The sequence below is a fragment of the Miniopterus natalensis genome, chromosome 1, assembly GCF_054644295.1.
Source record: "Miniopterus natalensis isolate mMinNat1 chromosome 1, mMinNat1.hap1, whole genome shotgun sequence".
NCBI classification, from domain to species: Eukaryota; Metazoa; Chordata; class Mammalia; order Chiroptera; family Miniopteridae; genus Miniopterus; species Miniopterus natalensis.
The window spans coordinates 37,163,180-37,184,445 of NC_142081.1; the positions used below are offsets into that span (position 1 = coordinate 37,163,180).

General features: G+C 38.2%; 1 long non-coding RNA gene across 1 annotated transcript; it reads right to left on the bottom strand.

Annotated features, from left to right (window-relative positions):
• Positions 1 to 1,836: 1,836 nt before the first annotated feature.
• Positions 1,837 to 18,906, bottom strand: LOC148094088 (uncharacterized). Its single transcript, XR_015714040.1, has 3 exons — positions 18,888 to 18,906; positions 16,151 to 16,257; positions 1,837 to 1,851 (listed from the first exon to the last, which is right to left on the bottom strand). It is a non-coding gene; the product is annotated as an uncharacterized LOC148094088 (long non-coding RNA).
• Positions 18,907 to 21,266: the final 2,360 nt, after the last annotated feature.

Consider the following 21,266-nt stretch of genomic DNA (forward strand, 5'->3'; position numbering starts at 1 on the left):
GGGAAAGATGAACTCTCAAAGATTCTCCTTAACATGAGTGTTGTCATGTTCACTCACGTAGAAACTCTAAAATATTTAAGATCCTCCAACTCTCTCTCCATTTCAGCCATAAACAGAGGCATCTCATTCATTCACTCATTCATTTAGAAAATGGTTTTGCAGGTGATCAAAGGTACACCTGAAGACAATAGAAAGCAGTTTTCCTCAACTTATTTTTAATGATCATAATAATGATGGTGACAATAAAATAGACAAGAACATTTTTGCCTTTGCAACCACATATCTGATTTCAATCGTTTTGTTTTCTGCACTACAAGATAGAACTGTTACGCAGCACCAAAGAATTTCCAGAAAGTGCTGTGTAGATCTATACTTAGGATTTGGTTTTTTTAAAAAACACACACACACACACTAGACTGTCAGAAACCCATTTTCTGTCTCTGTTTCCACCTATACCTTTCCTATTCAACATCACTTATAGTTGAGCATCTTAAAGTGAAAAATGAGTATGTGGCATATTGAGAAATGATAAATAAGCAGGTGTCTTAACATGATGTTTTTGAAATCACATATGCATTTGATTAATAAATCAGGTACACATAAATGGATCTTAACTGAGTCTCTTCTCAGACCTTTCATTTTTACAAAATGGAATACTTTCAAAAGCTGATGTTTCAATAACTAAAAGACATCTTCAGTGACAGAGAGAAGTGTTTGGGTCAACTTTAAGTTTATTTTAGATCTTGCTTTCTAAGAATCAAAGAGAATGATAAAACAGAAAAGTGACCACATTTTTGAAGGAATAAATATTGTTGTGTTAATTATGCAATTGGTAGTCCAGATCCAGCAACTCAGATAAGGCACCTGGCATTGGCCTAGGAAGGTTTTATCCCATAAAGATGTTACGTTTCTTGCCTTGAATGAATATACTTAAACTTCAGATAAAGATAGGAACATCAAGATATAATTTCAATGTAAACATTATTATAGGCAGGATCTATTCTTTTTCCTAAAATAGATGTGCTTGCCGTGTAAACTCTGTCAGCAACAAGTCAAGGAACTTAAACTTGACAAATCATGTTTTGGAAGCTATGTGAGATTATATGTTGTTAAAACTGTTAACTTTTAAATAACAACTGTACTATTTTATAGTGATAAAATAATGACTCTGTGAGCGCCAGGTGGGAACCTTTCAATTTATTTGAAAACTTCCTTAGAGATCTACAGGTAAGCTCAGAGAACTGACAGCCAGTAAGGACATCTGATGGCCTCAAGGGGGTGGGTTTAATAAGGTATTTTATAATAGAAGGGGGAATATCAAGATAAATGCCAAGTAGCACGCAATCCATAAGTAACCACATAATGACCTGCCATACATATTTACCTGTACTACTCAAAGCCACTACCAAGCTGCTCTAAACTTGAAGGACAGAAGGCAGCTGATTCCCCTGCCTGGTATTCACTTTGCAAAGCAAGGACTGCAGTAAGTCTACTCCACTCCAGATCTTCGGACTTCAAAACTAGGCACTAATGATCTTTGTGACCTTGGCTGGTTTCCATAACCTGACTCTAAAATTTTTATCCATAAAGTTAATAAATTTAATTTATAAAATAGAATAGAAATACCTATCCATAAGAATGTAAGTCCATCGTGAGGGTCCAATGAGATGACATTCTTAGCAGTATGCTGGGTGGATAGTAAGTGCTCAATAAGTGAGAGGATTTTGTATTACCCTCCCCACGCACCATCTGCCACAGCTGGAGGCAAAGGAACAGAGCTGCTCCCGCTTTGCTGTTTTACCTCCTAGATGTGGTCACCACAGCTGAGCTGATGCAGCTTCTGGTTTCTTTCTAGAGAAAGAAACATATGTTAGGAACATAATGTGTGTAAGTCCCCTTACTGACATTGGTGAGATGCCAAGAAAGAAAGATGGTTTCCTGAGGAGGGCTGACTGAAGGGGAATATATGTATCCACTTCTGTGTGGCAGTGTGTGCCCGCTGCCCCAGTATAATTTAGAATGCCAATTGGCCACATAGGAAACACAGGTGAAAACCATGTTTCTCATTATGAATGGGATTGAACTCCCCTCCCCGCCCTCAGCCTCCATAGGTATTTTCCAACTCAAGTTATTGCTTAAACATCTTAAATATCACCTTTTCAATGAGGTGTCCTCTAACCACCATGCTGACGTTACAACCCACCTTTCCACATTGAGTCTACTTCTTTAATGTTCTTTTTCTTCCTTTTTTCCACTAATCTAATGGAAAATGTTGTTTTCAAATTTATTACATCTATTGCTTATCATCTGTCTCTTCCAGCTAAAATGTAATTTTGGGAGGAGAGGGGGACAGGAGTCATTGTTTTGTGCCTAGAACACTTGATAACATCTTGAATGAACAAAGAAATAAACAGATATATGCATTTGCTTGTATATGCACAGAGAAACTCTGGAAAGCTTACTGAGAAAATAATAACGGATGCTACATGGACAGGGAAAGTGGGAGGAAGAGGTGACCTCTATGAACTGGGGACTATGATGGGAGGAAGATTTCAGTTTTTTATTTTTATATAAAAATACATGAAGGATTTTATACATATCAAGCAACACTGTTTCTAAACTTACTTGCTATCTCTGACTTCCTTCTCTTATCTTTCCCTAAAGAGACCTCTCTCCTTTCCCTTTTACCTACACCCCCCAATTTCTCTGTCAAGCCTCAAAATAGCAAATGTTCTTCCTGCTACACATATATATATGCATCTGTACACATCTTTTCTGTGTAAATGGATGTTGTAAGAAATGTGTTAAACTGAACTTCAATTTCAAAACAGAGACATTTTACTCAAATACAGAATGTAACCAAAAGTCTTACCGAACTGTAAAAGCTTAATGAACAAAAGTGGCAACAAAAAGTTGAATCCAAAGAGGAAGGCCAACCAGGAAGAGCAGTGTGATTTTAGAGGGTTTGATAAACAGATGGTACATGACGGCAACTGCTCTGCCAGGCACGAGCCCTTACTCCAGGGGTCACATGATGGAAGGCCCATTCTGTAGCAGGAGAAGTGGCCTCTGGCCTAGGAACAGGTGCTCTAGGATGCTCCCTGCTGAGCATTTTCCTGAGGCCAGGGTATGTGCTCCTGGCTGCACCTTCCACCATTCTGATCAAAGGACTCATTCGTGTTAAGGTATCAGCCTCAGACAGACTGACAGAACACAAACAAGCATATTGCAACGTGGTGTGAAGAACACAGAAGGGAACCATGAGTTGGGATATGTTAAACATTATGAATTTATTTACAGTCATCAGTAGAAGCAACATGATCTGAAGTCAAGATGCAGCCAAGAGCCTTGCTTTCCAATGTCCAGTGTGTTGGAACATAAGTCAAATTTAAAAACATACGTGCTTTCTTCTTCCCTTCCATTTCTTCTTCTCCTCCCTCCCATGCTTGCCTGCCAATTTTAGGCAAGTGAATTATTATTCTAGCCACATTTCTCTAAGAGGAAAAGAATAAACTCAATCTATCTTCATTTCTCTCCTCTTACAAAGTAGATGAGACAGTGATAATATCGGTCTTTTAATTCACAGGATTTTGCTTGGAAGGGTTTAATGAATATTCATGAATGCACTTTGATAAGCAATGCAAAAATATGAAGCACAGCAAAGTGATAAAGGTCATAAATTACAAATTCCTAAATGCTTATTATGCAGAACACCAGTTTCTTGTTACTACTCCATTAAGAGCTCACCATCCCTAGACCCAGAGCCTTTTGTGTACTCCTATGAAAGGAGCTATTTTAAGTATAAGGATTTATTCCTAATTTCCCACAAAATGACTTTTCTTTATTAAAAAAACAACAACAGCCCAGTCAGGGGTGGCTCAGCAGTTGAGCATCCACCTAGGATCCAGGAGATCGAGGTTCTATTCCCAGTCAGGGCACATGCCTGGGTTGCGGGCTCGATCCCCAGTCGGGGGCGTGCAGGAGGCAGTCAATCAATGACTCTCATCATTGACGTTCTATCCCTCTCTCTCCTTCTCCCTTCCTCTCTCTGAAATCAATAAAGATATATTTAAAACAAAAACAACAACAAAGACTGTAAGGGAACAGTAGTCCAGCATTGAAAATTGTTAGTCACATACTACAATGACCTATAAATGTCTTATATTAAAACAAAGTCTAAAAATAATTTTTAAATCAACTTGTTAGATTGTATATTGTATTTCATCCACTAACTTAGAAAATCATGTTAAGATGATTGGAAATTAAAAACAACATTTTCTAAATTGTTGCTGGATATTCCTTAGGGCTGGCTGTTGCTTCTATCCAGAAGCATTATAATGACACCAACCTGAGACCCTGCACCCAAAACAAGACTGTCCTATACTGCCAAAGCAGCACATAGTTGCACTTCATTCAATTCTTTGCTGCATCCCCCCTTACTCACCACCATAACTGTAGTTATTTTTCCACTGTAGGAATCACACAACGAAAAAGCAGCAGACTATCACGCCTTCAGGTTACATAAGCACCCAACCTGAAGGGAGAGACCCAGGTCCTCTGAGCAGCACCCACTGGTAGAGGGCTTCAGACCCCAAATAGCAACTTAGCTCTGAGCAGCAAAAAGTAGACACAATTCCGCTTACAATATTCAGAGACCGCCACCCAGTCTATGAAATTGGGCTTTCCTACAGCACTAAACCGAAACCACGCTTCAGCAGTCAAGTGCTGGAGGAAGAGCCCAGACAGAACCAAAAGCTCTAGCAGTTGCCATGGCAGCAGCAACAGGACTAGGAAAGGTTTCCAGAACCAGAGTTTATAATACAATCACATGCTGTCTGTGTTTAACACATGCCGAATGAAGACAGATACAGTCTGTTTCCCGACTCCCTCCGTCAGTTTGCACTAAGATTATTTGGTGAAATTCTGGAGAGGGGAGCGTGATGTGCTCTCTGACCCAGGTCTTCAGGTTAGTCTGCAACAAAAAAGGCTCAGGCTGTCCTTCCCAGCTTAAGCAGGAAACAGCACAGGCCAATCACTGATGTAGGGTTAGCCTGGTAGGCAGAAATCTCCAGTTACACTGTAACATTTACTAGTCTCTAACTGCAGAGTGATTGATCTAATAACAAAACTGATTCAATCACTGTAGTATTACTTGGAAATATTAAGGGCTAATACATGGACAGGGGAATGTTCTTTGCATCTGAATTCATTTCATAAAAAGCAACAAAGGGATATTTCTCTTTTTTTCTCTTTATTTCTCTCTAAGTAACTTGTAGAGTAGAACCAGGCTCCGATTTTAGATATCAACTTTTTCCTGGAACAAGAGGCCGGACCCTTAGCTGTGAGTTCAATCTCTAGATAAATTTTACCCTTTTCTTAGCTCAACGGGACCGAGTTACCTTTTTTTTATTGTGGCAAAATATACATAACTAAACATTTACCATTTTAAACATTTTTAAGTATACAATGGCATTAGGTACATTCACAATGTTGTATAACCATCACCACTATCTATTTCCAGAAATTTTTCATCATCCAAAACAGAAACTCTGTAACCATTAGACCATAAATCCCTGTTAGTTCTTCCCCTCAGCCCCTGGCAACCATTATTTTGCTTTCTGTCTCAACGAATATGCCTGTTCTTGGTACCTCATGCAAGTAAAATCATGTAATATATGTCCTTTTATGTCTGGTTTCTTTCACTTAGTATAATGTTTTTAAGATTCATCCATGTTTTTGCATGTATCAGAATTTCCTTCCTTTTCAAGGCTGAATAATATATAATTATTATTATATTATAATTATAATTATATACACTATAAACATATTGTATATATTTTTGTTTATCCATTCCTCTGTTAATGGACATTTGGGTTGTTTCTACCTTTTGGCTATTGTGAACAGTGCTGCTATGAACACTGATGTCAAGTATCTGTTTAAGTCCCCATTTTCAATTCTTTTAGGTATATATCCAGTGGAAATACTAGATCATATCCATAAAATACTTTATGTTTAACTTTCTGAGGAACCACCACAGTGATCACCACAGCAGCTGCACCATTTTACATTCTCATAAAGTTCCCCCTCTTGCTACCTTTAAAAAGATATAACCTCTGTGTCACTTTCCCAAATATCAAGGCGCTGGAAGAACATTGCCAGTAGAGCCAACCCTATGAGTCAGTGTTGATACATTTTCCTGATATCACACTGAAATCCTGATAACTTAAAGCCAGTTAACATGTGTGGACTGCCTACTATGAGCTAGAGATAGGCAACAGAGATACAAAGAGCTCACAACTTAGGAAGATAGACATTTAAATGCAAAAATGTAGTGTGATGAATCCACTAATAGAAGGATGTGCAAGGCAATAAAAGGGCAGAAAAAGCTTTGCAGAAGGGATGATTGAATAATGAATAGTGAATTAGTTTGCAAAGAGGGAGGAAGGAGAATAGCCTAAGTAGGAAATAAGTTCAAAGAAATTCAAAGAGAAGAATATGGCAATGTTTTTTCACTTTTATAAAGCCAGTAGGAGAGCAGAGCAAGAGTTAACAACAAGCAGCCTTACCTAATGTAATGTAACACAATCATGGGAGAGACATCTCATCACCGCCATATTCTGTTGGTCACAGGTCTCATTCACACCCTAAGGGGGAGGATTATACAGGGCATGAACATCAGAAAACAGGGACCATTGCAGAACACTTTAGGGGCTGTCCACTTGGGTACAGACATTCTGTAGTGCCATGTCCCAGAAACATCTATCAAGAGGTTTCTCACCAATATCAAAGCAGAGTACTGGCTTCCCACGTCACCTTTGGCATGCTAGCGACATGGTTTGTCCTACAGGTATTGTCTATAAATGTTGAAGAATGCAAGATTTATTAATCTTTAATTTGTGTATTTTATGAAAGTTCTACGTCATTATGGAAACATTCCAAACAGTACAGATAAGTATAAGTACAAAGGACAGATTCTCTATCTCTTTTCCCATTCACAAACCCCCAGTATCACTGCTCAGAAGTGATTTTTGGAAATAGTTTATGCATAGTGCAAGTTATCAAGACTAGCACTGGTTCAGGAAAACAAAAGCACCATCTGTTAAAGAGAAAATAGGAGTTGCCCTGGGGCAGGGTCAGCTATTGAGTATTCTGAGGTACCCAAGGCGAAGATCAAAGGGTAAGAGATTCATTAAGGAGGTAGGAGGGGTGACAGGACAGCTGCAGAAGCAGCCCCCATTATGCCCTGAGGGGCTCTGGCTCAGAGAGTAAGAGTTCAATGCTAGGTTAAGGAGGGGTTAAAACCAAAAGATTAATTATAAAATAAGAGAATTAAAAATTATAAGGAGTGAAATAAAGAACTTTATATAAGGGGGAAAAAACATATTGGGAGTAAAGAAGAAAAATATTAACATAAAAAGAGTGTAAAGCATTAAATAAAGGTCAAAAGTTAAAAGAAAACACTGAAAATTAAATTGAAAGTCAAAACAAAGAATTATAAGAGTTAGACTTTTTTTAAAAAAAATATGGGTAAAGAGATGAATGGACAGCTTACAAGAAATACAGATGGTCTATATATGTGAAAACATTATAGCTTGATTTACATTTAACTAAAAATCACAAGGTACTATTTCTCAAATAGTAGATTAGGAAAGATTCAAAAGTTTGATAAAATGAGGAAAAAAGTCTCACACACTGCTAAAAGGAATATAAATTTCTGTAGACTGTTTAGATGGCAATTTGAAAATATCTATATTAGTTTGTAAATCTACTTGAATTAGCAATTCCATTTCTAATACTGTATCTTATAAGTATATTTGCTTGGTTTGTATGCATAAGTATACCATTTACCTTTATAAAAAAGACACAGAGATTCATATATAGATCATCGATTGAGACAGAAATGATAGAACCTACATGTCTATCAATTTGGAACTGGTAACATAAGTGATTATATCTCCATTAAATATGGCTTATTCACACAATATAGCTTTCTCCCACCTGAAATGGGCTTCCCTTTATTCTCCTCCTAAAGGAAGCCTTCATGGGTTATTCCATATCTTAATCATGATTTCTTTAGTAGATGCTAAGGTATTACCCACCATATCAATTTTCACTCACTTTAACTTTAGGGTAGCTAAAGTCTCAATCAATGGCTTTCTTGGTCATTGCATTAATGGTCCCATTCAATGTCCTCTCTATATACATGCTCTCTGCCTCTCTCTGTAGTTCTGACCCAATTTGAATCTGGGCTTGGCCATATGACCTGTTTAGACCAATAGGAAAATAGCAAACTTTACATATAAACACATACACACAGAGGCTTGAAAAAAGAGATTCTGCTGGAAGCCAGCGATTAAGCCCCAGCTAAAATCAAAGCATCAGCCAAACCAAGTGAAGATCAGCAAAATCACCCAACTGACATGTAGATTCGTGAGAAATAATAATTAGTTGTTGTTTTAAACTATATTTTGGAGTTGTTATACAGGAATAGCTAGCATATATCTGCCAACTTGCCTTTTCCAAAAATATGTATATATTCCCAAGATACTTTTCCAAAAATATGTATATATTCCCAAGATACTTAATTAGTATTCACTATCTTTAAAAATACAATTTCTCATTAAGTTCAGGACAGTCTATTATCCTTATGGAGGTTTAATTATTATATCCTCTATGAATGTAGATTTTTTTTTTTTTTTCAGAATTTAGTTGTTTCTTTTATTTTTCTTAAATCAACCTCCAGTAATTTTTTTTTTTTTAACTGAGCTACATTATCTTCAATGATATGGCAATGAAAAGGATGGTGATTAGGAGCAAAGGAAAGAGAAAAATCTTAGGAGAGGGTTTTCTAAAGTCACCAGATTGGAGGTTTCCATTTTCTCCCATCCTATCTCAGTTTTATCAGTGCTCAGGACCTCAGTTAACACAGGGCTGATTTCAAATACAGGAGAAAGATATGTATGCACAATCAATTACCCACAGTAAAAGAAGTTAAAAAAAAAAAAAAAAAAGCAGAAGCCTTTCAGATCGAGATGAATTTTGATCTTGAAAAAACATCAAGCATTTATTTTAACACGCTATCCTTACCTTTGTGGATGAAAAGGAGCCACATGCTAAATCTGACAAGCTCAGAGAAGGCCTGCAAGGTGGCCTTGCAAACTCAGAGACCTAAAATAACCACAACAGATGGTCTAAAATTAAAAATTTTTAAATATAAGCAGTTTATGGTTATAGCCATGTCCTGAGGCAGTATTTTTCCCTAACAAAGGTTAATTTTCACCTCACCTAAACCTGTGGGCAGTCTTTGGCATCTGAGATAACAATACCTGATAACACAGGCCTTTGCAAAACAAAGTAACTTCCCCTTTTTCCTGGCCTTCAATGCACCAGGGCACAGACCAAGAATCTTCTCACTGTTATTGATGTCTTGTTAACCGGTTATTGATGGTTAACTACCCTGTACCCACCTATATAAAAAAAGTGTGTGTCTATCATTTTACTTTTCATCCAATCCCAGCAGTTTCCCTGCTTTGCCTTCTCCCGCCTCCCTAATCTATTACCAATGGGTTTCATGTAACCCACTTACATCCCCCCCCCCCCCCCCCCCGCCCCTTTGATTATAACCTATAAAGCAAGGTGCAAACTGCCATTCTCCAAAGCATTATCACAATCCCTTGAGGTTCTGATTCCCGGCAATTGTTGACAGTTTGGCTCAAATTCACAAAAATTCTTCCAGGTTTGAATGATTTCTTACATTAACACCTTTATACTTTTAAAGCCTATGAAAGATAAGATGTTACAAAAGGAGAACATGCAAATATTAACATTTTAAATCCATCAGCTTTTCTTTCTGTTCAGTGCTTTTTCTAGAATCTCTGTCTTTTCCTGGCATTTTATTCTTTTTTTTTTTTAAACAGTCTTCAATTTTCTGAAACAAAGGAGGATTGATTAGGACCGTCACTGCTGCTTCAGGTGCCCCATTCTGGGGAGATAAAGTGCTTCTTCAAAAAACCCTTTCCAAAAGAGCTCTCATGTCAATTGTTCTCCTTTTTTGGTAATGTAAAACAAATTGTACCATTAGTCATTTAACACAACAAAACATCTTTCTTTGTGAAAACCACCCAGCCATTTGGTTTAAAAAAACTAAAGGATAAATCACATTTACTTAATGGATGGAACTTGATCATTTCTCCATAGTTTATTCTTAAAATTGATGTGGCAGAAGTTGCCAATAGGAAGGGATAGACAGTACCTCTAAAGAAAGAAAAATAATTCTTGAATTCTCATTAAACATATCCTTGTTCTAAAGTGTGATTCTGTTTCCACCAAGAAAATGACATTTTCACTTAAACTTTTGTCTACAATTAAACAGTTTTACGAGAGGTGTTTTCAAAATAACTATCCCCAAAGCCAACTTATGGAAAAAGCAACATCCCTAAGTTACATTTTATGATTCTTAGGTTATCAATGAGGCTGTATGCCCTTTTTATACCCAACAGAGCAACAAAAAGATGCCCACATCTGTATCACTTGTTTTCTAAGAGAGTCGACCTTGGCACTGAGCATCATCAATTAGACAGGAAACTGGCACCCTCCAGAGCAAAACAACCTAAGTTCAAACTGCTTTCTCCAAGTGCAGTCTGGGGTCTCCTAAGGCCATTGCTCATATTCAAAATGTACCCTCACTTCTCCTGGCAATTATGCTGTATAACAATGGAGAGTCCTCTAAGAAGCTGAAAATTCTATTAATTTTATTTAATTTCTTTTGCTATTTGGCAATGGTTTCCCAAAAATTAATTTAAAAGCCTATAATGGCAGCCTAAAATAACTCTTATTTAATGCAGGATGCCACTACTAAAAAATATATTTTTTATGTATTTTTTTTGCCTCACTAGTCGCTTTTGCTTTAATTTTTAAGATCGTTTATTCTTACCTGTCTGGACAGGTCATGGCAAAGACTATTGTTTCTTTTATAATAAAATCACATTCATGTTGTGGTTTTTTTGGAAAATGTCCCCTCCTACGTCCACTAAAGGAGAGGTGTGATTCAAAGAGAGAAATATAAGCTAATTTAGAAGTAACCATGAACTGAGTGCTTTACGTATATTATCTTATTCAGTCCTCACCACCACACTATATCTTAAGAATTTTATCAGTTTTGTAGTTGTCAAAATTAAGGTCCTTTAATAGATGAGATAACTTGTCCAAGACTATGAGTGGAGTCAGAGTTTAATCCCCCATGGGTCTGACACCAAAGCCAGAGATCTACCCATTTCCTATTACCCAGGCAGATTTTAATAAAACCCATTTGAACGACATTTATTAGAAGCCACCAGGATTCATCTAATTTAATTTCTGGATCTAGGATTATTTCCTCCTCTTTTTTAAATTAAATCTACGACTTGCTTATATTTGACCCTTCTTAGTTGTCCGAAATGTAAGCAATACAATTAAACTACAGTACCCTATTACAAAAGCTGAAACATCTGTGACTTAAAGGCAAGGGAGGCAAGCTCTTTGCAAGCATCAGGGCTTAAATTCCTGGCTCTGTCATCAAACAGGTCAATGTTCAAATCCTCAGGGGGTCATGTGAGGACTAAACAAGGTCATATATGTAAGCATATGTGTACAATAAATTGTAACATAATTTGTCAAATACTTAGAGTAGCAAACAAAGCTGAGCTTATTCCCGCCTCCATTAGACAGGCTTTGGAAGAGAAAGGTAATGAAAAGTGAAGATAGGGAAGGAGCGAGATGGGCAAGGGCCTTAGAGCCATGCGACCAAATGCCACTGAGGGCACAGAGAGACCAACCTTCCACTTTACAAAGTCAAGGGCTGTGGCTTTTAATTAAATCTGGGACTCGGTAAAGCTTTCTTCTCCGGTTAAAGAAACTTCAATTCCCACTTGAGCGGGAAACAATCAAGCCTGGCAGATAACAAGCAGCTCTGTGATGACAACAGTGCTCAGACATCAAGCCTGTTGACAGAACAAGCTGACAAGTTCATACCCTCTATGTGGGATGGCGAATTCTCAAACGTGTTTTGCCACCTTCAAGTGTGGATAGATGTATGTGGAAAAAAAATGACTTTATTGTAAATTAGATTTTTTATGTGTTGCTCAGCAGCCCCTGCAGTTTTGACAGGTGCAAGAGAGGCGGTAGAGACAGGTTTGCAAAGCTAGCCACGATGCCTCCCCCAACTGTGCGAGGTGGATGATCAGAGGATGTGCCATTTCAGTTCCTGCCGGTATTTGTGCCATCAGGATGTAAGTGACAAATGCTTCTTGGAAGAAGCTTTCCTAGCTAAACTCACCCCATCTCCATCTTTCATCCTTTAGGGAACTTACTGTGTGCTAAGCACTGTTCCGAATACTGTATCTGTAATAAATCATTTTATCTTCACATTAGCCTCTGAGGTAGGCACTATATTACCCCCCAGTTTACAAGTGAGGACACGGAGACACAGAGCAGTTAAGTAACTTGGCCATGGTCATACTTGTAAGTGGCTGGGCCATGTTGTGAGCCTAAGGAGGAGGACACTGGAGTCCACACCACATGAGGAGCCTTGTATTTCAGAGACTAACAAAGCAAGGACTCAATCCTGGCTCACCATCACCGCATAGCAAAAGCTACATTCATGGAGTGCATACAGTGGTCCCAGCACTGGGCTAAGCATCGTTAACACATTTCTCATTTAGTATAATACCTGTAAAAAGTGAATACTATTGTTTTCCTTACAAATGAGTTAACTCAGGCTTAGAGGGGGTAGGAATTTGCCCAAGTTGACAAAACTAATAAGACTGGAGCCAAAATTGAGAACACAATCTGTCTGACCCCAGAGCCCATGGTCTTAACTACTATAGTGTCTTGTATCTGACCCTTACTAGTTGTCTTGAGTATTTGACCTCTCTAAGCCTCAGTGTCCTCATCTGTGAAATGAGGATAATATTAATAACTATTAAAAGACTATGGGAGGGTGAAAAAAGAAAGGTATGTGAAAATGATCCACAAACTATAATGTACTAGATAATCTTAGTTATCATTTTTTTCCAAATTGTCTTAGATTTGCTCCTTAGCTCTTTCAAATACTTATAAAACTATTCCCCAAATAAAAGCAGGTTTTTCAAGGGTACAAATAATGACTTTTCTGCTTTTAATTTCATCTCTTACAGAATTTGAGTATATAGTTAGGTACACAGTTAGGGCCTGATAAATGCTTCTTAAACAATCATAGGCACGTGGGTCAGCAATACTAGAGGTTTTGTCTGAGGAAGAAGCTTGGTTAAGCCATTTTGCAAATGCTAATTCAGGCTTTTAGTCCTATATATAATATCCTATATATTCTTATATATAATCCTATACATATAGTCCTATATATAATGATCATAAAACACATATATATTCTTTTACTTTAAAGCAATACATAAACTAATGTAAATCAACCACAAATCAATGCTGGAAAAGACTCAAAGGGGAAAAAAAAAAGGCCTGTCATTTCCCTAAATCCCTAAACCTCACGTGTCCATCCCTCCACAGCTCTTCCAAAAGATCATGTGTCTAGAACAAATGGGAAATATGTGACTAGTGAAAATGACTTCCCCCTTCTCTTGAATTTTCTAAAGTATTCTCTACTTTACAAAGATAAACTCTCAGCCCTACCAGGTAGCTCAGCTGGTTAGAATGCTGTCTTGATATGCCAAGGTTGAGGGTTCAATCCCCAGTCAGGGCACATACAAGACTCAACCAATGAATGCATAAATAAATGGAACAACAAACCGATGTTTCCATTTATATATATATATATATATATAAAATCAATAAAAGTGAAAAAAAGTATCATTCAAAAAAATATATAAACTCTCTAAATTGTGTTAATAAAGGTATTCTCTCTACTACTAGTTTGATCGGTGTGTGACCACTATGTTATCAATATGCACTTTCTAAAAGGCATGCTGTAATTCATATTCTTTTCCATACAAATGTGTGACCCCCTTACTAATTTACTGACATAACACATTCAGAGGGTGGAGGTAAGAGAAGAGAGAGGACAAATCACTTGCCTCTACCTCTCCCACCAAGGGGTTTTGTGCCGGGGGACCCCAAACAATCCCTGTAGCACGGCCATGTCTTTAGTCTTGAACAAGGTAATGGCAAATACGCCTTTTCCCTTCCAACATGACAAGTAACCTATAGGGCAGGATCCTTGCCTTTGTTGATCCTTCTGTGTGGGGTGCTTGTCCCCAGGTTTCCCCATAGCTGTCTCTTTTCCATCTTCCAGAATCTTTTTCAAGAAGCCTTCATCCCTGACTATTAGCCCTCCCCCCACCCCCCACTCATTCCTACCCAGTAACCCTATTTAAGCATCTCCACAACATTTACCTGGCCTGACATTATCTTATGTGTTTACTGTCAATCTCCCTTAACTTGAGCTCCTTGAGCGCTAAGAACTCTGCTACATCCTCAAATGCTTGGCACAGAGCAGGTGCTCATTAAATATGTGTAGACTTAACTTGGAAAGACAAGTCCTCCTCCCCAAATCCCGCTTCTACCTTCACCCCCCATCTCCAAACCAAAAAAGCTGTATCAAGGACACATCTAAGGAAGTGGTGCTCCCTGGTCCTTAGTGGTACCCTCTAGTCTCAGCCGAGTGGAGCATCTCAGCTCTGCCTATGGCAGTCTCAGCTCAAATCTTAATCCATACATTTGGAATATTATTGCAAGGAGTCTACATCGTGATTGCCAGGGTTCAAATCCTGCTCTGGCTCTTATTAGCTGGGTGATCTTGGGTTAGATATTTAATTCCATATGCCTGTTACTTTAGTCTTACAACAGGGATGTATTACACCTATCCTGCAGAGTTGTGAAGATTCACTGACATAATGAATGTACCAGGCTGAGCCCAGTACCTGGCACAAGGTAAGATCTCAATAAACTGTAGCCCTGAATTTATTAGTGATGCAAGAAAATTTACACGTATGTTACTAGTCCCTCTCCCATGGCAGACCTCATTAATTGATTATACCATTCTTTCCTTAAAAAAAAAAAAAAAATGGCCTCACAACCTTCCTAACACTACCCTCACCTAGATAGTCACTACCAATAAATCATTCTGATTTGTTGTGCAAACTAAAATCTATTAGCTCTTCCTAATTCAGGAAGCTCTCAATAGGCTGTCAAGCAGGATTATTAACAGTGAGCTTGGTGTCCAAGAGTAAATTGGTAGTTAATTTTGCCTCTGGCAACTTCAGCAGTAGATATCCATGGACAAACTCACTATTGTGGGAGAAGAGGAAGTAATAGGAGAACCTGCTCTTGATAGATGAGAGTGGAAGGGAAGGCCCTGCCTCTTCCCATTAGATTTGGCTCCCAGGAGGAAGGCAGGTTGAGGGTAGTGCTCTGATTTACTCTCTGGTGTATTCCTTTATAGAACAGCTCTTATGGAAATTGGGAGTTCAGCAGGAAAAAGTCATCCCTCACAATTTCTTTGGATTCTTATTAAACATTCCAAACACCTCCTAACAACTTCCGGATTCCAGTAAATATCACCAGAGGTCTATAATTTTTAATAACATTTTTAAGTGAAAATAATAACATTTTTAAATTATTACTATTTGGTGGGGGTGGGGGGAGTACTGTTATAGAAGTGACAATGGGATTAATTAAGGAGCTTTTCCAAGAACTCTGGAGCCTGCCAGATTGGATTGATAACAATGACACTTTCAGAATAAAAATGTAATTAAAGTTAAATCAAGTCTTGAGGTGGGCCTTAACCAATATGATTGATATCCTTATTAGAAGAAGAGACTGGGAAGAGATGGGCACAGAAAGAAGACCATGTGAAGGCAAAGGGAGAAAACGGCCATGTAGCAGATGAAGCCTCAGAAGGAAACAACCCTACTGACACTGATCTTGGACTTCTTGCCTCCAGAACTATGAGGAAATAAATTTCTGTTAAGCCACCCAGTCTGTGGTATTTTGTTATGGCAGCACAAGCAGACAAATACAAGTAGCTTTGGAATCAGTCAAATTTGTGTTAGAATCTCAACTCTTCCATTTTAGTAACTGTGAAACCTCAGGCAGTTAACTCTCTGAGCTTCGGTTTTTTTCTCAACTGTAAACAGATATGATATAATGCTCTCAATTATCATACCTTTCCCTCAGAAGCTACAGGTGTGGTCTTGATCTCCAAAATGCAGACAGGAATTGTAGAAAAATATAAGCAAAGTCCATCTTGCAATAAAAGAGGCAGAGAATAGTCTGCACCAAAAAATGAAATAAATTTTAAACTTACAGAACTATGAGTGATTATGGTTAAATAAACAGTTTATTAAACCATTAATACTAATAAGGAAGCAGCTTGTTTTTAACTAATTTTCTGAGAAAGCCTCTTAAATGTAGGTTTTCAAGTAAAAGTCTTTCCCTGGGGAACAGTTATCTAATAATTATGGTTTCTGGTCAGGAACCTTAAAATTTAAGTTAACATTCTGAATTTTGACATTTAAATTATTTTTAGTATCATTGGTTTCTCTAGCAATCAAAATTCCAACATGAGGAGGGAACATATCATTAAAACGTATACCATTTCCCCTACCCCACAGTTTTACACAAAGGGTATGAAACATCACAAATCTGTTTACCCACAGGAATTCTGTACAGTCAATATAAATATGTTATGTTGCCTTGCATCCCAACAGGAAACAAGAACAGAGCTACTTTGGACCTCTGGGTTCTGGGATTTTAGAAGTGACCCCATTAGCATTCAATGCATATTTTAAGGATTTTCCCATGTGTTTATCAATAAGTGGAAGTAAAACTGAGGGTGAACCAGCCAGGCACATAACACCAAAATATAAAACCGATGTTGCCTTCCTTCTGAGTCTTGTCCCCAATGTGCACAGTCTACCCCTATTCATTCATTCTCAGCAGCACAGAGCTGTCCTCTCTTTGTTTCTCCATCCCAATCTGGTACAAGATGTCTCCATTCATGAATCTTGAGTCTGTAATGTTACCCACCCTGCAGCTGTATGTTCTAGTCTTTCCCCATGTTCCCCTTGCCAGGCCCTCTCTTTCCCCATGTTCCCCTTGCCAGGCCCTCTCCTCCAAAGCTCACTATACCTCCCCTTCGCAATTATTTCTCTCTTATCTACTTCCCTATGCAATACAGCTGATCCCATTGTACAACAGACTCAAGAAATCCTGAGTCGGGAGGCTGAGAGAAGGAGAGAACTGGGTCCCATTCTCATATCAGGCCTCTGGGAGTTTCTGGAGCATGGCTGTTAAAAATGGATCATTAGCCCAGCCGGGGGTGGCTCAGCAGTTGAGCATCGACCTAGGATCCAGGAGATCGCGGTTCGATTCCTGGGCCAGGGCACATACCCGGGTTGCAGGCTCGATCCCCAGTCAGGGACATACAGGAGGCAGCCGACCAACGACTCTCTCATCATTGATGTTTCTCTCTCTCCCCCTCTCCCTTTCTCTCTCTGAAATCAATAAAGATATATTTTTTTAAAATAAAAAATAAATAAATAAAAATTGATCGTTAGCCTGATAATTCAACACCTCCCCAAATCCAGAATTGACCCACAATGAATAAACATTAAAATCTTTGGAGAAGAACCCTAACAAAAGAAAAAAAGACAGCAGTTTGACTTTCTAGGCTTCTTTTATAGTTGATTTCCTCTTCAAAAAGAATATAAGCAAGATAACTTGCTTTGAATTGCAGTAAGACTCTTTACTGTGAATGGTTAATTACACAAGCCTTGCAGAAAACTGCTTTCCAACATCTCATCAGAACAGAAATTATCACAAAGATTGTTTACTTAGCTCCTGTTAGCCTGACACCTCTTTCAGTAGAAGAGAGGAGAAAAGACTGACTTGTGGTTATTATAAACGGGATAAGTGGTATAAATTTCCAGCTTGCCTCATGTCGTGGCTGAGCATGCTCCCTCAACTGGAAAAAATCCCTCAAAAACTCACACCTTTTTGCACTAAGCAGCCTTCAGCACGAAGAGGTTCATGTTGAGGAAAAACAAACAGAGCACCAACGGCATCTGCCACAGTGGAGGTCTAAATATGTAAGTGGTTAAAATGTGACTGAATAATTTGATTTTGGTCTTTTGATTGCAAGGAAAGAAGGCACTCTTAAGCTAATTGAGAAAAGTTAAATTTATTGTAAAGATACCAATAGTTACTATAGTTGGAAATACTACAGAATTTGAATAAGGTCATTGTCCAGTAGTAGTAATTAAGCAAAACACTCTTAATTTACTATGATAATTGCATAATGGAAAAGGTAAAGGAATATCAACAATAAATAAATATGGAAATCATTAAAGGATAGCAGAAATATACCAAGTATAAAATTAAATATTAATGGGCTAAATGATGCCATAAAAAAACGATTCCTCTGAATTCCTTTTGGAATAGAACATCACCACCATCGCCTTCCAAATAATGCAAACTGTGCAAAACACATTCAGTAATATCATTAATCACAAAGTAAATACAGATTGTTTTTAATCTTTGTGTCAGAATCTTAAAGTGCTAGAGCCTAGAATCAGTTCTTTTCATTGATTTTTGTCCCCTATAACTAAAGATTGGTGACTCCAGGAGAGAATGGGGAAGATGAGAGAATGCTTTCTTCTCTGAGTGTTCATTCTTTAGAATTAAAGACACTGCTGTGTTAACAATTAAGCACTGTAGTCAAAAGCAAACAGAAAAGCACCTAAATTTTTCATTGGTAAACATTAGTCTTTTTTAAAAAAATAGAAAAGCTGCTAGAACATTTTTAATTTGTTCAACTCATTGCTAAAGAGCATCATTTGTGTGAATAGTAAGTTTCAGAAAATAATCAGACACTTTACACAAATGGGAACATCTGCACTCACCCCAGGAGTGATGAAAGTACAGGGCTATCAATCTTTGTGCTTCAGGGCAAGGGCTTATCACCAGCTGTAAGAGAGAAGATATTCCTTATAGTATTTCTATATCATCAATTACACTAAGATGTTTATATCCCTTTAAATACAACTCATTGGGGGGCTTTAAAGTACATTGTGGCCAAACAGTACAAAAGGAAGGTAAAATCTTCAAAGGTTTACAAAAATATTTTAAAGAAATTCATTCAAGAAAAATAATAAACTCAGGGAAGGTAAGCAGAATAGCACAGAAGTGAAGAAAGATCATTTTGGGGTATTTAATCACACACAGAGCCTGACAGAGAGTAGAACTCAGAATCTGTTGAAAGAATGAATGAACAAACAAAGAAACAAACTTACATGTACCTGGGTTCAAATCTCACCCTCGCCAATATTTACTCATCTTTAAAATGGGAATAAGTGTACCCACCTCTTCTAATTATTACAGGATTGAACTAGGTAACGTGTGTAAATGAATAAATCCCGTGCCTGTAACAGAGTGAACACTCAACAAGTAACAGTCATTTTAAGAGCTTCCCTGGAACTGATTTAGCTAATTCTTGACCAAATAAACTAACAAATAGATCATCACAAAATATTTCATAATAGATCAAATATTTGTATATTGCCTGTAATATAAATCTGTATTCTATTATTCTGTGAAACCAATAGCATACTACACTACAGACATCCCTAAGGCTATCTTTTATTTTGAACTAAGCATACCTTTTCCACCAATATGCAGAATGCAAGACCTCTTGGATGGTGTCTTTGCTTGGGCTGAGATAACAAAATACCATTGACTGAGAAACTTATAAACAACAGAAATTTACTTCTCACATGTCTGGAAGCTGGGATCTACATCAAGGTGCCGGCAGTTTTGGTATCTAATGAGGGCCTGCTTCCTCATATGGTGTAAAGGAGTAAGGGAGCTTCCTTGTTCCACTTTTATAAAAGCACTAATCCCCTTCACAAAAGCTCTGCCCTCATGACCTAATCACCTCCCAAAGGCCCCACCTCCTAATACCATCATCTTGGAGGTTAGGATGTCAAGATATGAATTGTGGGGAGACATAAACATTCGATCTATAGCAGATGGTACACTGTAATAAGTGAAGTTCAAACTCATAAAAAGAGTAACAGCTGCTCACCTTGAAATGTCCAAAGCCCTGGCCCAAGGCTACTATGACTTTTGGCCAAATGCATACAAAAGTCATGTAAAGGATTGTAAAATATGAGTGGTACTAACACTTCTAATAGTTTCTTAATAATTACCTACTTGTTATTAGCAATTCTCTTGGGACCCCTAAATTAGATGTATCCTGCAGATACAGATGTTCCAAACACACATGAAATTCTATCTAAACAGAGTACATATGCTCTGGATCCAACTAGTTAAGAGCCAGGTTAAAAATAAATCATATAGCATTTGTGATTAGTGTAACCTTAAGTAACAATGAGAACACGCCCCCTCAAACAACCATCAAGTGCTGCGTTCCTTGGAAAGATAACCTAGTTTATTGGACTATTTCTCCAAGGGTAGGGTAATAAAAAGTCCTTTTTTTCCCTGGGCAATAAAGTGGTTTTAAATTATAAATGTAGCTGCATATAATCAAATTATCTCTTTTTTGGAAGATAAAAAATGGGAAGATTTCTTAGAACTTAAGAGTTTTTTTGTCATTTACTCCATGAATCATTCAGCAAAAGGCAGCCCATGTACTATTCAAATAAGTTGCTACCTCAAAATGTCATTATGTCACTTGACACTTGACTGAAAGATTTCTTCCTCCCCCCCCCCCCATTATCAACTCAACAGTTCTGCAAGCAAGGGAAGGGACCAGATATCTCCAGCAATGTGTGAGGAGAGGAAGAAGGGAGCTTAATATACGAAGACTAACACTAGAACCCCCTCCCCCCTTCCCCATCACCATCATTTAAGGACACAAAAAGAACCCACCATTCCGTGGAAAATGCTCAGGCCACGTGACACTAAGTAATGCTGTTTGGAGTCTTAATATTGAGACGCCACAGCGACACAGTGATGTACCTGGAGCTCGCTACCGAACTATGGGCGCTCAGAAATGGGCAACCCATTCCTGCCTCGACTGAACCGAAGGTCAGGGGCCTCGTGCGAGCTCAGCCAGGTGCCGAGGGCGGGTGGGAGCACAGCCTGGGGGGCAGGGAGAGGGGAGGGGGACAGAGGCACGTCCACCCCACACCTTCAGGAGCCTCTGTGCCCAGCCTGAATTTAAAGCGGGAACTGAAGGGGCACAGATTTGAACATGATGAGCCTTTACGTCGGTCACCTAGTTTAAATCTCTAGGAAGTCGATATTTTAGACACCAGGGA